General features: G+C 42.2%; 1 pseudogene; it reads left to right on the top strand.

Annotated features, from left to right (window-relative positions):
- The first annotated feature begins 8,121 nt into the window (after window positions 1–8,121).
- LOC122796769 lies at window positions 8,122–9,317 on the top strand (annotated as a pseudogene).
- Window positions 9,318–15,870: the final 6,553 nt, after the last annotated feature.

Genomic DNA, 15,870 nt, shown 5'->3' with positions numbered 1-15,870 from the left:
AAATGGTGGTGGGTAGGGAATTCAGGTCTTTAACACCTGGGTACAGGGTTCAAGCCTGAGGTGTTCCCTACCACACCACCATGAGTTTGTTCTAGCCACCAGTATATAGCAACTGGGGCATTTACACACACACACACACACACACACACACACACACACCCGGTGTTGCAGTCCGAGTCCGATGAGTTTCCTGCGACAGTCTATGCAGTTACAACTGCATAGGCTTCTGGGATCTCTGCTCTTACATGTTTCCCAGTCTGGACTGCTGCTGAAACAGTCTGTGCATGCTCCAGACTGTCTGGACTAGTGCGCATGTGTGAAAGTCCGCAAATTTTTTATTTTACAGCTGGGGGGGGGGGGCTGCAGTCCGGCAGTCCAATAGCACAGGCCGCCCCTGGTGGAACACCTATCACTCATGTTGATAATAACTAGATCTATGATATTGTTGCCCCTGGTGGGGGTGTGGATAAGTTGATCCAGGGCATTGGAGTTTATGAATTCCAGAAAGCTTTGAGCGAAGGAGTTGGTACATGAGTAGTTTTCCCAGTTAATGGTGTGGTAGTTGAAATCGCCCATTATTAGGGTGTTTGGATGAACCCTAATATTTTCCAGTACATCAAGAAAAGAGGAGTGGGAATCCTGGGGCATGGTGGGTGATCTGTAGCAAGCTACAATTTGGATTTCAGTTTTACCCAGAGTTAGTTGCATTTGGATAACCTCGGCTGCATTATGCTGAGCAACTAGCCTGGAGGTGTGGATATCCTTAATGAATATGGACACACCTCCGCCTTTGGTGTTCCGGTCCAGGTTAGATGGCCCAAAAGTGTGGTATGAGTTATAGCCTGGTAATGCATGGGTGATCTCTTGACCCTGGAACCAGGTCTCCATCACTGCACAGATATAGATGTTCTCCATTTTAAGGAGTGCCTCAAGGGAGTGCATTTTGAGATTTAGACATCTAGCATTGAGTAGCATTACCCTCAGTTTTTGCTTGCCTGTTTCTGTTATGGTGGTGAATTTGTCATTTGAACCTTGCCTAAAAAGGCACTATAGGGGTGGCAAGAGCCTTATCCAGTATCCGGAATCCCAGGGGTGACAGGTGCAAGCCATCAATGGCAAAACATCATGGTCTGTCGACCATGTAGTCCCAGGCAGACAGATACTGAATCCCCTTAGAATGACATCAGAAGCTTAGCCAATTGCTGAAGTCAGTCATTTTGTCCTTGTACTGTGGTATCATTCTGGGCAATGGCAGGATGCTACTCAGGGTTAGGGTCATATCTGCCTGGGCAACAAGATCGGAGAGCTCTTCTATGTTTCTTTTCATGTAGTCCAGGGAGGTATGTCTCAGGTCATTCACACCAACATGGACAATGACAGAGTCATATTTGTACTTGTGGAGTGACCTGAGTGTGTGGGTTATTTGGCAGATCCTGACACCCAATAGGCAGCTAAATAAAAAGGCAAAGGAGGCTCCAAATTTAGGCAACAGGCACCATTATTAAATACACAAACCTGTTGCCTGAATTTTGTCTGAAGAAGTCCAGTTATTTGACCAGACAAAAAGCACTTCACATTATTGGTCTTAGTGTATTAAACCTTGTCTGTGGATTTGGAGCCTCCTTTGCCATTTTATTTGGTTTGTCGTTTTAGTGTTTTGTTGCTGGTTTACCAAACAGGCAGCTGACAGTAACTTTCTCCTTGTTTAGCCTGGTGAGTGGGACATCAGTGTGCCTGACTATAGAGTCACCAATGATTAGTGTGTTGGGTATGTTGTTTTGCTTATGGGCTGTGGTTGAGTGGCAGAACATCACATGCAGGTGTGGAACTGGTTTTGCTAAATGCATTGTGTGTGGCACACGTAGCAGCTATAAGCAGTCTCTCACATTGCTGAATCACAATATCACCTCTGTAATCATTAAAAAAGTAAGTGCAGCAATGTTTAGCAAATGTAATGTATACGGGACCTACTTGTTCTGGATCAGCATGGGGAATGACATATAATGGTCTTTTTTTAAACAAGAAACATCTTTATTAAATTATTATGTATGACATAGGCAATCTTACATTTATATAAATTAAAATAAACCATAGTGACACAATTTCAGTTACAAACATTATACATTCCAAACAGTGCAAACACAACTGTAGCTGCAAACATTATACATCACTTTTAATATATCCAGTCATTGTCAGTCAACCATTACATAGTTCATTCAAATACTGCCTTCTTTTAAACCTTGTTCATCCTCTGCATGTATTGATCCCACCATTTTCCATTTTTGCCTATGTAATTTATTCCTATACTTTTCTAAACATCCCGGTTCCACTTGTTTTATCTCTGTTATTTTCTTCGCTACTTCTAGTAAAGTTGATTTAGACTTTGATTTTTATTTTCTAATCACTGATTTGTTTTTGGCAGCCATCATTATTTGACTCAGCAATGCCTTACTATGTCTAGGTAATACTGATTCTGTATCATAGCTCAAAAAATCATTCCCTAGTTACTCCATTTTGCTCACCCAGCATCTCCAACAGACAAGTCTGCAGAGAATCTTTAAAGTCTGCCAACTCATTACGCTCCCAGAAAATATGTTCCCAGTTACCTGTTTCTTCCCCATCACACCTCCAACATTTGTTGTCTACCTGAGGAAAAATTCTTTGGCGTCTGCTTGGGGTATAAAAATACCTATGGAAACACTTCCAGGTGAAGATCCTAAATCTCCTATATTTTGTTGCATATTTGAGAGAAGTACATATATCCCCCCATTGTTTCTTTGTGAATTGTAAAGCGACAGGACAAGTGACTTCATGTGTATAATAGTCATCTGTGGACACAACCTAAGTGATATATATTTGCATATTGTACATTTATACATATAACAAAGTAGAGGTCCCTGTCAGATCCTGTTCTCATTCACCAAGTCTATATAGACTCTGCAATCCCTTGTTCCTCTCTTTCTCTACACACCATTGCTGGGTCCAGACGGAGTAAATTTAAATGACATAAGCACTTCCTATTGGCTATTTGTTGTAAATGACATGATACATACTTAGACATGGTTAGACTTCAATATCCAGACCACATCAATACCATGGATGCAAATCTCTGGCAAAAAATGAGCATAGTTTCATCATCTGTAAAAAGAGTAAAAGCTATTTCATCTTGTGCCCCAGGCATTTCCTTTGACAGCTGTTTCTCCGAATCCAAAGTTAAGCACCAAATACAAATATATATTCTGTACCTTTCAGTAGGAAGCTCCTTGCTAGTGGTTAGGTTATTGACATGCTGAGTTTCTATATAAAGCATGGATACAGTATCAGAATTAATTTAGGAAGATGTAATATGCTTCTTAATTGAATGCTGGCACTGCGCTTGTGTCCATAGGAAACTGGTGATCGTGTACCCTAACAATTTGTACATGGGGAGTCACCCCTTCATTCTGCCCTAGTTATGTGTCTGTTCTGTAAGAATGAGCACTGAAGATGTCAATATTTGGCCACTCCAGTCACACATTCCTTTTATATGCATAGCCTTGCATATCCAACACTGTTTTATATTAATAGCCTTGTATATCCAACACTGTTTTATATGCATAGTCTTGTATATTCAACACTGTGTTATATGCATAGCTTTGCATATCCAACACTGTTATCCTGCAGTATGTAGTGATACTGCCTTTGATCAGCTGCAGTGTTTACACCAGCTACAGCAGTCCTACTCCATCACCACTCATGGTCATACCTTTTCCAGGTGCATCCCAATAACAGAGCATCATATCTCCTCGCTGCATTAAGGAGTACTACTTTCAGCTCCTCAGAAAAGTTAACATTTTGATTTCTTGTAGCAAATGTCTCCCTCTTTTGAGGGAATGAAAAGAATTGTACTGTTTATGCTACAAATTCTGTAGCATGTGTTTCACGGAGACATCATTAAGTCCCATATGTCTGTAAACAATTAATATGTACGTATGAGCCTCAGAATTTCAGAAATCTCTTGTTTGTTAATGTCAGTATGAAACAAATTTGTCTAAGATGGTTGTGTATTGTTTTGGGGAGTTTTCCACTTCCCCAATGTTGTGTGACTAATTGAGTTGGTATGTATAAATTCATGGGGTGTGACTTGCTGCCCTTGTGAAGAAGTGTAAAAGGCATTGGCCCCATGAAAAAAATACTTCATGCTGTCCTGTTACATTGTATGTAATGCCAGCATTTGAGAAAAGTCAAATCTTCTTTTGGCTTTTCCCAGTTAGGGGTCACCACGGCAGATCACCTGTCTGCTCATGATTAGCAGTGGAGTCTTATGGTGTTGGGTTGCCAGCCCAGCACCCAACCTTCAACAGAAGGCACATGCATGCAGTCACACCTAGGGCCAATTTAGAGTGTCCAATCCACCTATAGCATGACCATACATACACTACTAGCTATCCACTTACCTTAACCCAACCTTAACCCTAAGATCCTTAACTAATGCACACTTACCTTACCTGCTCCCTAATCCTAAGGTCCCTAACTATCGCACACTCACCTTACCCACTCCTTAACCCTAAAGTTCCTAACTAACACACACTCACCTTACACACTCCCTAACCCTAAGGTCCCTAACTATCGCACACTCACCTTACCTGCTTCCTATCCCTAAGGTCCCTAACTATCACACACTCACCTTACCTCGGTCCGTTCGCACACTTACCTTAACCCAGTCCATCACCTTTGCACCACAGTCAAGGAAATAGTGAAACCACAGAAACGGCCCACTGAATACTTTCCCTGGGAAAATATTCAGTGTTCTGCAGCTTCGCTATTTCAAGTGTTCACTGAATAGGGGTTGATATTAGAACATTCGATGTTTTAACACTTCAATGTTCTAATATAGACCCAGCAGAACCAAGACTCTATCCTCCAAAAAAAAGAAGCCAAACTGGTGGTCTCCTGCCATAAACAAACTCTACAATAGAAGGAAGAAACTTGCAAAAGAGAGTAAAATCCCATGAGTGGAGGAGATCCCTGGTCAGCCTCAATAAGAAGCTGAGATCCCTTATAAGAACCTCCAAAATTAGCTACAAAAACAAAATTGCCACTGATTCTAGGGACAACCACAAAGCATTCTATAGCATTGTCAAGAATCTCAATGGCAACACCCAGATCTGCTCTGAGTTACAGCACAACTGCATGAAAATTACAAAACCAACTGACATTGCCAACATCCTGGCAGATAGATTCAGTGCAAAATTTACCCCTCACTCCCTAAAGGGCCCATATCTATACAGGAAGAATGCAAACAGAGGTGGCTAACTTCATGGCACCTATGCAAATGGAGAATAGTTGTATGACTGTCGAATCATACACCAATGCACTGTACGAACACGTACACAAATGCATGGATCTCACCATACCCAATAGAACTAAGACACTCTCCTCCAAAAAAAGGAAGCCAATCTGGTGGTCCTCTGCCATAAACAAACTACAACAGAAGGAGGAAACTGATGTAGACTAAGGTGAAGTCCCAAGACTGGAAAAACTCCCTTATCAGCCTCAACAAAAAGTTGAGATCACTCATCAAATCCTCTAAAGATAGCTATGAAAACAGAATTGCAGCAGATAGTAAAGACAACCATGAGACCTTCTATAGTTATGTAAAGAACTTCCACGGCAATACCCAGATTTGTTCTGAGCTACTGCACAATGGTACCTACTATACTGAGCCAACAAATATTGCCAATATACTGGCCAACAGTTTCAGTGCCAACTTTACCCCCCCCCAAGGACCAATCACAATGCCAGTAGATTGCCAGGCACCCAGTATTACTGCTGCACAGGTTAAAACTGCACTGTCCAAGGCCAAGAATACAGCTTCTATGGGACCTGACAATATCCCTGGCTGTGTTCTACATGAACTATAAAGTGAACTGGCACCTCACCTGTGTGCCCTGTTCAATCACAGCATCACCTCAGGCTTTGTCCCTGACAAATAGTGCACTGCTACAGTCATCCCTCTCCACAAAAGAGGAGCGACTACAGACCCTGGGAACTATTGCCCCATTAGCCTGACGAGTCTGATATGCAAAACTATGGAACGCATCAACATGGACCTAATAAACAAGGATATAGGGACTCTCCAAATTCTGGATCCTACACAGTTTGGTTTTGTGATGGGTAGATCATGCCTGCTCAACTTGGTCGACTTCTTTGAGTCAGTCACCAGAGCTGTGGATGAAGGCAAGATGGTTCATATAGCCTACCTTGATCTGGCCAAGGCCTTTGATACAATTCCCCACTCACGAATCATAGAAAAACTCACTAAGCTAAGTGTCAATCCCTATATCACTAGGTAGGTTGCAAACTAGCTCACAGATATAACCCACAGTGTGAAAGTAGCTGACTCCAAGTCAGACTGCAGACCAGTCACGAGTGGAGTCCCACAGGGCTCGGTCCTGGGTCCTCTCCTCTTTGGTATCTACTTCTCTGAAATCCAGGCGAACACAAAGGGACTCTGGCTGACAAAGTTCACAGATGATTGCAAGTTGGGAGGTATTATTAATTCCCCACGTGATGTTGACATCCTACAGAAAGGCCTCAGTGAGGCCAACGACTGGTGTCAGAACCATGGCCTTAAGCTCAATGCCAAAAAATATGTTGTCATCCCCCTTGGGAAAAACCCAGTTCCCTTGAATTACCACATCCATGGTAGTCCACTGAACACAGAAGGCGTTATAAGATAACTGGGAACACAGGTTGACAGCAACCTCTCTTTTGACCACCACATTGCTACTGTGGTCAGAAAGTCCTTCTATGTGGCACATCTCTTTACTAAGGGTTTTGCATCCAGGAAGAAAGAGGTCATTGTCTCCCCCTACTCTTCCCTCATCAGGCTTGTCATCGAATACAATGCCCCATTTGGCATGTGCCTCACTAGACACCTGCAACAACTGGAGAGGCCACAAAAGTACCTCAAAAAGAGGATCCTAGGCCTTAAACACTTGTCCTATATGGACAGACTCAAAAAACTCCAACTATTGTCTGTCTCATATCGTCTACTTAGAGCAGATCTCTGCTTGACTTACAAAGCCATGTCTGACCCAGCTCTGTTAGAAATGTTACTTCTAAAGAAATCCCAATCCCTTCACACCACACACTCCAGAGACCTCAAGCTCATTACCACAATCAACAGAATATGCTGGAGGAACAGGTTCATAACCCAGAGGCTGCCTATGCTCTGGAATAGACTTCCCATACAGGTCAAGCAGAGCACCTCATTGGCCCTCTTCAAGAGAAATCTTGATGAGTGGATGGGAAATAGAAAATTCACCCCAGGGATCACTCCAGTGGCTCTAATCGGCAGAGGCACTGGGAACTAAGGTCGGGTGTCACGATGCCAGGGTAATCCTATGGGCTAGGCTTGTAAAGGCTCCAGGGCCTTTAGCCTAGTACACACCTATGAACCTATGAATAGTGCTCTTTACTGCATATGGTATATACAAACACACATGCAACTTAGTCTATTGATCTGCATCTAGAACTATATATCTACCATATATTACACACACACACACACACACACACACACACACACACACACACACACACACACACACACACACACACACACATGTCTATATACAGTATATCTATATATCTAGAACAATCTCTCTCTCTTTTTCTCTCTCTCTATATATGTGCATATAGGGTCTGTGCTTGATACCTAAATATCCACAAATAAAGGATGCAGTGCCCTGCAATTGTGTAAATGTCACCTTGACTTCATGGCAGACCACCATTCACAAGCTGAAACCTAGCAGCTGCTATTAAAAGAGCTAATGAATGGGTCTCTACCTGGAGCACACCAGAGCGAAATGTAGTACTGCTGGTGTGTATCTTACAACCCTGCATAACACGTTACCATAAGTTAGCCCAAGTCCTGGAGGATGGCCATGTGGAATAAGCCCAAGTCCTGCAGGTGGCGTTAGGAAGTCTGTTGCCACATATTCTATATACAAAAAACTGTAAGTGGTACAATGTCAAGACACACAGTGTTATAATATTTAAGTCCTGAGGCACTGCTTATGCTGAGGAAATGGTATCCATGCAAAACAAAAATGAAAGGGAGGATTATGGGTCAATATGGATGCCTTTGATTTGTTTTGCCAGTTGGGTGCTGGAGCAAGTTTTGATTTGAAGTGCTTTGATGAAGATGCGCAGAGGTTCAAGGTAGGACAGTCAAAAGATATTGATTTCAGCAAAACTTCAAAGTGAGCTAAAGGACTTGGTTTCTTTGGGACTAAGCAGAATGATGCAAAGGATGAAAATAAATGTGGAACCAGGAAGAGCAAGATTGAAATTAGAACTGATCCCTATCAGTGAATTAGGAGTGGTGAACAAAGCCCCCGTTTCTTTAGAAAAAAAGAATGTGTGTGAAGAGCTCAAAAAAGAAAAAGAGGAGGAAAAAAAGAAGGGAGTAACATAGACTCTTTGGATAATTTAGTGGGTGATGATAATGCAATACATGGATGTCCCCCGCAATCAAAGCTTACACATGTTGAAGAGAGTAGAAATGAAAAGCTTACAGCAGAGAAGCTTGAACAACTCAGACAAGAGAAGATTAACCATTTCAGAAACCAGCACAAGATTTATGTTCAGGGACCTGATATCCCAGTACATGTTGCCACATTTCAACAGTTGCAAGAAGAATATAAGGTGCATCCAAAGATTATAAAGAATATTAAAGAAGCAGGCTTCTGACTGCCAACCCCAGTCCAGATGCAGGCTATTCCCATCATGCTGCATAATTGTGAAATTCTGGCTTGTGCACCAACTGGCTCAGGAAAGGCTTTAGTTGTTAGTGTCCCCATCCTGGTGCATCTGAAACAGCCAATGAATAAAGGGTTTAGAGCACTGATCCTAGCACCAACAAGAGAGTTGGCTAATCAGAGACATGGAGAGCTTGAAAAATTGTCTGAAGGGACTGGCTTTAGGATACACATGATTCACAAGACTGCAATGGTAGCAAAGAAATTTGGACCAAAATCTTCCAATACATTTGATATGTTGATGACTACTCCCAACTGACTGATTTATTTTTTTAAACAAGATCCACCAGCTGTTAACTTGAGCAATGTTGAGTGGTTCATCTTTGACGAATCAGACAAACTTTTTGAGGATGGTAAAACTGGATTCAGAGACCAGTTGCCACCATATTTCTGGCATGTACTTCTCATACAATAAGGAGAGCCCTGTTTAGTGCAACATTTGCATATGATGTGGAGCAGTGGTGTAAACTAAACCTGGATAATGATTATTTTTTTAACACATCTGTGTAGCTAAGTGGTTAGCGTCATGGGCTTAGGTGCAGGGTTTGAATACAGGAAAGGGGAATTAAGCAATTATTTTCTGGAGAGACAGGTTCATAACCCAGCGACTGCCCATGCTCTGGAATAGACTTCCCATACATGCTAAGCAGAACACCTCACTGGCCCTCTTCAAGAGAAATCTTGATGAGTGGATGGGAAATAGAAAGTTCATCCCAGGGATCACTCCAGTGGCTCTACTTGATAGAGGGAGTGGGAGCTAACGTCGGGTGGCATAATGCCAGGGCACTTGTATGGGCTAGGCTTGTAAAGGCTCCAGAGCCATTAGCCTAGTACACACCTATGAACATACAGTAATATGGACACAGTGTTCAAATGCAAATGACCTGCACTGACCATCCCATGCTGAATCCTTTTGAGAATTATAATGATGGAGTATTTGTCTGAACCTCAGCACAGGTGTACATGGAGTGCTTCATGTTTACACAGAATGAGACATTACACAACTACAATGGGCAAGTAAATGAAAGGATACCCCCCCCCCCAAACACACACAGATGTGCATAAACACACTTGTATATTGCACTATCTACATTGTTTGCCTAGTATAAAAATTATATTTATTTGTCTTAGAATTATTTTTTTAAATGTTGTTGTGTCTTTTGGCTTTTCCCGGTTAGGGTTCACCACAGCGGAACTCCGGTCTGCTAATGATTGGCAGTAGATTTTTACATACCAAGTTGCCGGCTCTGATGCACAACCTTCAACAAAGGTACGCCCATTCACACATGTCTCCACACAGAAGATGCTCTAGCTGAGAATTGAACAGGACAATGTCTTACTGTAAGGTGACAATGCTACTGCAGCACCACCACCACAGTTCAGAATTATTTTTTTAAATAAAAGTATAAAAAAAAAGAAAATATAATCTGCAACTACCCAAAAATGGAAGACAGCGTTACCAGCAAAACAGATCCATTTTGAACCTTTAAAGTAACTAAACAGCATAACTATAAAACTAACAGACCTTGACATAGCCTAAAAACATAAAATAAATGAACTGGCACTACAAATAAATAAATAAATACATAACTAAATAACTAAATAACTAAATAACTAAATAAATAAATAAATACACATTTACTTCAGAATTAGACTACAACACTACACTCCATTCATACAGACCTATACAAATGACCTAAAGCCCTAGTTATAAGAGATTTAGGGACGAATTAATGTATTCCACTGAATCCATCCACAACCCCTTTCCCATTTCTGCACATGGAGTTGGGTGTCACTTCAACAGTGGCAATCATCTAGAGCCAAGGTTTGCACCACTAGGTGGCTAGCCCTGCCACTGTAATTCTGTCACACCACACAGTCACACCTATGGCCAATTTAGAGTGTCCAGTTCACCTATGGCATGTCTTTGAAATGTGGGAGGAAACCAGAGTACCTAGAGAAAATCCACATAAACACAGGGAGGACATGCAGACTCTGAACAGAAGGTACTCCAGCTAAGAATTGATCTGGGGAACCCCTTGCTGTGAGGTGACAATGGTGTCTACTGCCCATAAAACTGAGTCACCATATTCACAAATAATGCATGCAGTCTCCAAAAATGATTGTGTACAATGTGGCTTCTATGTTGCCTTCATTCTAGTGCAATTCAGAAATCCAAAACACCTTGAAGGCTGACTGCACACAGGTAGAGCCTCCTACACAAACACACAGTTGCAGAGTGCCCTGACTGTAAATGGAAATAAATGCACCAGGTACTGCTCTGTACTGTGCTCATAGCATTAGCTATTGTTATGTACTTCCTACACTGCATGTTTTAGAATCTATACTGGGGAGGGTAACTACAAGGATGTAGAGGCACATCTATTGTAAGGGTTCAAGACACAGCATGAGTATCAAGTCTCTATCTGGTCTTCAGCTTCTAATGTTAGGTAGGTATGCAGTTGTTTGAGTAGAATGTATTCTGTGCACTTTGTATGCATGAACACACACATGGGTAGGATAACATCAACATTTTTTATCAGTACATCTCTCTGTGTAACACTGGTACACATAATGCTATGTATAATGGCCGATCTGTACAGGATAGTTTGCACCAACAGGTGGGAGAGAGCAGTGGCAGAACTGACTGGAGTATCTCCTGCTTGGCTGCTGCTCATGCATGAAACTGCCTGACTCATTCTGCATGCATGTAGACTAATTCCCATTTATATCCCATTACTATTAAGGGATTCGTATCACTTCACTGAAAGACCATTTCACTGAGACCAAATCACCTAAAGTTCATTTCACTGAAAGTTCATTTCACCTAAAACTCATTTCACTGACAAGTAGTACTCTAAGGCAAGTCAAAGGTATATGTCCTTTTCCCCACTGTAGTGCGATCCTCGTGTTAGTATATATAGTTAGGGGTGTGTGTGGGGCACAACCCCCCCACACTGGGGGGGGTGGGGGTGTAGCCCCCCCACTTAATTTGGTTTTCTGTTGTCTGGTTTTGTTTTACATTATTTGGTAAAATCCAACTAGGTGGGGGGCTATGCCGCCCACACCTCCCAATGTCACTGTCAGTGAAATAAGTTTTAGGTGAAATGAGTTTTAGGTAAAATTACCTTTAGGTGATTGGGTTGTTATAGATCTTGCTCTAAAGAAATAGCTTCTTTTATATTTATGAAACAGTACTTTCAGAACTAGAAAGCCCAGATTATGTTTTCTGTAATAAAGTTGATGGATACATCTGATCCCCCTTTTTTAAAGAATGTGAAGACAGTCTTCTTAGGTCCATGGCCTACTAAAGGGGCTATTGAACTGCTTGCTTGCATTTTGGATGGGCTTGTGCAAGACAACCTGAGAGGTCAGCTCCTCTAATAGCCAACTTTTAATATAATGGAAAAAAAACAGGGATATAGAGGCTAATTTTCCTGCTTCATAGTGACCGATCTTCCATTTTGGTTCTAGGCTACAGTGCCATGCATGGGGTCTACATGTCCTCCTTCTGTACACATTGATTTTTGGTTGTGATCTAGTTTCCTTCCACAACCCAAACACATACTGCAGGTGAATGGGTAGGGAGCCAGGCTTAATTATCAGAGTATGAATGATCAACTATGTTATTGTTGATCTCTAGTATGTGATTCTGGGGGTGAAGGATTAAAAATCAAATTTGTGCTATTTTGGGTGTTCCCCTTTCCCATGAGATAGTGTGATCTTAGAAACTGAATATATAAATAGCAGAAGGTGTTAATGGTTTGGTAAATGAGAGCTTGCCAGACTACAAAAATAATAAAAAGTAACTAAATAAATAAACATTGTGTGTGTGATTTGATACTTTTGAACATGCTTCATATGTAAGTGCTGTCCAGGTGTTGTGATCACTGTCTTGTGAAGCAGTAACAAAGTACTGAAATTTCATTAGGAAGGTGAAAGGGTTGAATCCTCCAAATAACCCATAGCTGAGCATAGAGTGTGTGAATAATTGTCTGTATACACCCTGAGATGGATTATTAATGATTGTGCATATACACCCTGAGATGGATTATTAATGATTGTGCATATACACCCTGAGATGGGTTATTAATGATTGTGTGTATACACCTTGAGATGGATTATTAATGATTGTGCATATGCACCTTGAGATGGGTTATTAATGATTGTGCGTATACACCCTGAGATGGATTATTAATGATTGTGCATATACACCCTGAGATGGATTATTAATGATTGTGCGTATACACCTTGAGATGGGTTATTAATGATTGTGCATATACACCCTGAGATGGGTTATTAATGATTGTGCATATATACCCTGAGATGGATTATTTATTGCGCATATACACCATGAGATGGATTATTAATGATTGTGCCTATCCACCATGAGATGGATTATTAATGACTTTGCATATACACCCTGAGATGGGTTATTAATGATTGTGCATATACCCCCTGAGATGGGTTATTAATGATTGTGCGTACATACTCTGAGATGGATTATTAATGATTGTGCATATAAACCTTGAGATGGGTTATTAATGATTATAGGTTGATAGGTTCATAGGTAGGTACTAGGCTATCTCCCCGAAGGCATTTATAAGCCTAGCCGGAATGTGTTGGCTTTCACCACCCCCTTAGATTAGTTCCCCGTGCCTCTCTCCAGTATAGCCATTGAAGTGATCTCTGGGGTAAACTTTCTGTTTCCCATCCACTTGTCAAGGTATCTCTTGAAGAGGGTTAGCGAGGCTCTCTGCCTAATGTAGATTGCAATCTTGTTCCAGAGCATGGGAAGTCTCTGGGATAGGACTCTGTCCCTCCAGCATGTCCTATTTATTGTTGTGGTAAGGTTTAGATCCCTGAAGCATGTGGCTCGAGGGGATATGGTTTTCTTTAGGTGGAGCATGTCCATCAATTCTGGGTTGGACATGGCCTTGTATGCCAGGCAGAGATCACCTCTGAGTAGGTGGTATGCAACCGAGTACAGCTGGAATTTCTTCAGTCGAGCTACATAGGGCATCTGCTTGAGGCCAGTGATCCTCTTGGTGAGGTACTTCTGTGGTCTTTCCAGTTGTTGCAGGTGTCTTGTAAGGTACATCCCAAATGAGGCATTGTACTCTATGATGGGTCTGATGAGTGATGCACAGAGGGGCCCAATAACCTCTTTTGATCTGGATGCAAACCCTTTTGTGATTAGGTGGGCCACATAGAAGGATTTTCTAACCACTTTGGCAATGTGATTATCAGAGGAGAGGTTACTATCTACTTGGGTCCCCAGATCCCTTATTATGTGTTCTGTGTTTAGGGGTCTACTACCTATGTGGTAGTTTGTGGGTACTTTGTTTTTTCCAAAGGGGATGACTATCCACTTTTTGGCATTTAGCTTGAGGCCATGGTTTTGACACCAGGTATCTGTCTCAGTGAGACCCTTTTGGAGGATGTCTGTGTCAGCCGGAGAGTCAATTATAGCCCCTAGTTTGCAGTCATCTGTGAACTTGGTCAGCCATAGTCCTTCTGTGCTTGCTTGTACCTCTGAGAAGTATATGCCGAACAGGAGGGGTCCTAGGACTGAACCCTGGGGAATGCCACTTGTAACCAGTTCAGAGTCAGACCTAGCTCCCGCAACTCTTACCATGTGGGTTCTGTCCATGAGCCAGTTGGCAACCCATCTCATGACGTAGGGGTTTATGTTCAGGCTGGTGAGCTTGTCTATAATACCTGAGTGGGGAATGGTGTCGAAGGCCTTTGCGAGGTCTAGCTAAGCTGTGTGGACCACCTTTCCCTCATCTATAGCCTTGGTAACTGTCTCAAAGAAGTCCACCAGGTTTAGGAGGCATGATCTGCCCTTAACAAAGCTGAACTGGGTAGGGTCCAGTGTTTGGAGGTTTCCAATGTCTGTGTTAATGAGATCCATGATGATACACTCCATAGCTTTGCAGACCAAGTTAGTCAGGCTTATAGGGCGATAGTTCCTGGGGTCCGTTGTGGATCCACCTTTGTGGAGTGGAATAATCGTTGCTGTGCACCACTCTGTGGGCATGTAGCCTGTGGAGAGGCTGAGTTTAAACAGTGTGTTTAGGTGAGGGGTTAGTTCATCTTTGAGCTTGTGTAGGACTCATTTTTGGCTTTGGAGAGGGCTGTTTTAACCTGAGTGTCTGTGATTTCAGGGGCACTACATTCTTCTGGTATAGTTATGGCCCCTTTTGGGGGTGAGAGGGGGGTGATGTTTGCACTGAACCTGTCTGCCAGGATGTTGGCTATATCGGTCGGTTCAGTATATTTTGTGCCATTCTGCACTAACTCCGAGCAGATCTGAGAATTGCCACTTAGATTCTTGACATAGCTAAAGAATGCCTTGTCGTTATCTTTGGAGTCCATCGCAGTTACTCTTTTCTGTACTAGTTTCCTCCTTCTATTGTATAACTTGTTTATGGCAGGGGTCCACCAGACTGGTTTCCTTTTCTTGGAGGAGTGAGTCTTGGTTTTGTTTGGGATAGCATGATCCATGCATTCTTGTAGGTGCCCGAAGAGTGCATTAGTAAAAGATTTTGCAGCTTGGACAGCATTATCCTTTAGCATGGGGGCTTTGAAACTTCCTACCTTGGTCTTAAGTAACGTGAAGTTTGCTTTTGAAAAGTTTTTCACGGTGGTTTCTTTGACTGGGGGTGGTGGCGGAATGTGGATATCCAGAATGATTAGTTTATGGTCAGATCTAACGAGCAAGGGGTTGACCTCCGGTGTGGAGCACCGGTTGCCCATTTTGGTGATGACCAGGTCCAATATGTTGTCACCTCTGGTGGGGATGTTGACCAGTTGATCCAGGGCATTTGAGTTTATAAATTCTGGGAAATGTTGGGCAAGGGAGTTTGTACTTGAGTAGTTCTCCCAGTTAATGTTTGGGTAATTGAAATCACCCAATATCAGGGCGTTTGGTAGGACCTTTATGTTTCCCTGTGTTTCTTGGAATGCAGAGTGGTGGTCCTGGTAAATGGTGGGTGATCTGTATCAAGCTATAATTTGAACAGCAGTTTTGCCCACGTGGATGATGTGCCACTAACCT

Source organism: Protopterus annectens, chromosome 3.part0, assembly GCF_019279795.1.
Source record: "Protopterus annectens isolate FY-2018-M chromosome 3.part0, PAN1.0, whole genome shotgun sequence".
In the NCBI taxonomy this organism is placed as follows: Eukaryota; Metazoa; Chordata; order Ceratodontiformes; family Protopteridae; genus Protopterus; species Protopterus annectens.
This window is presented reverse-complemented; position numbering and strand designations above follow the sequence as displayed.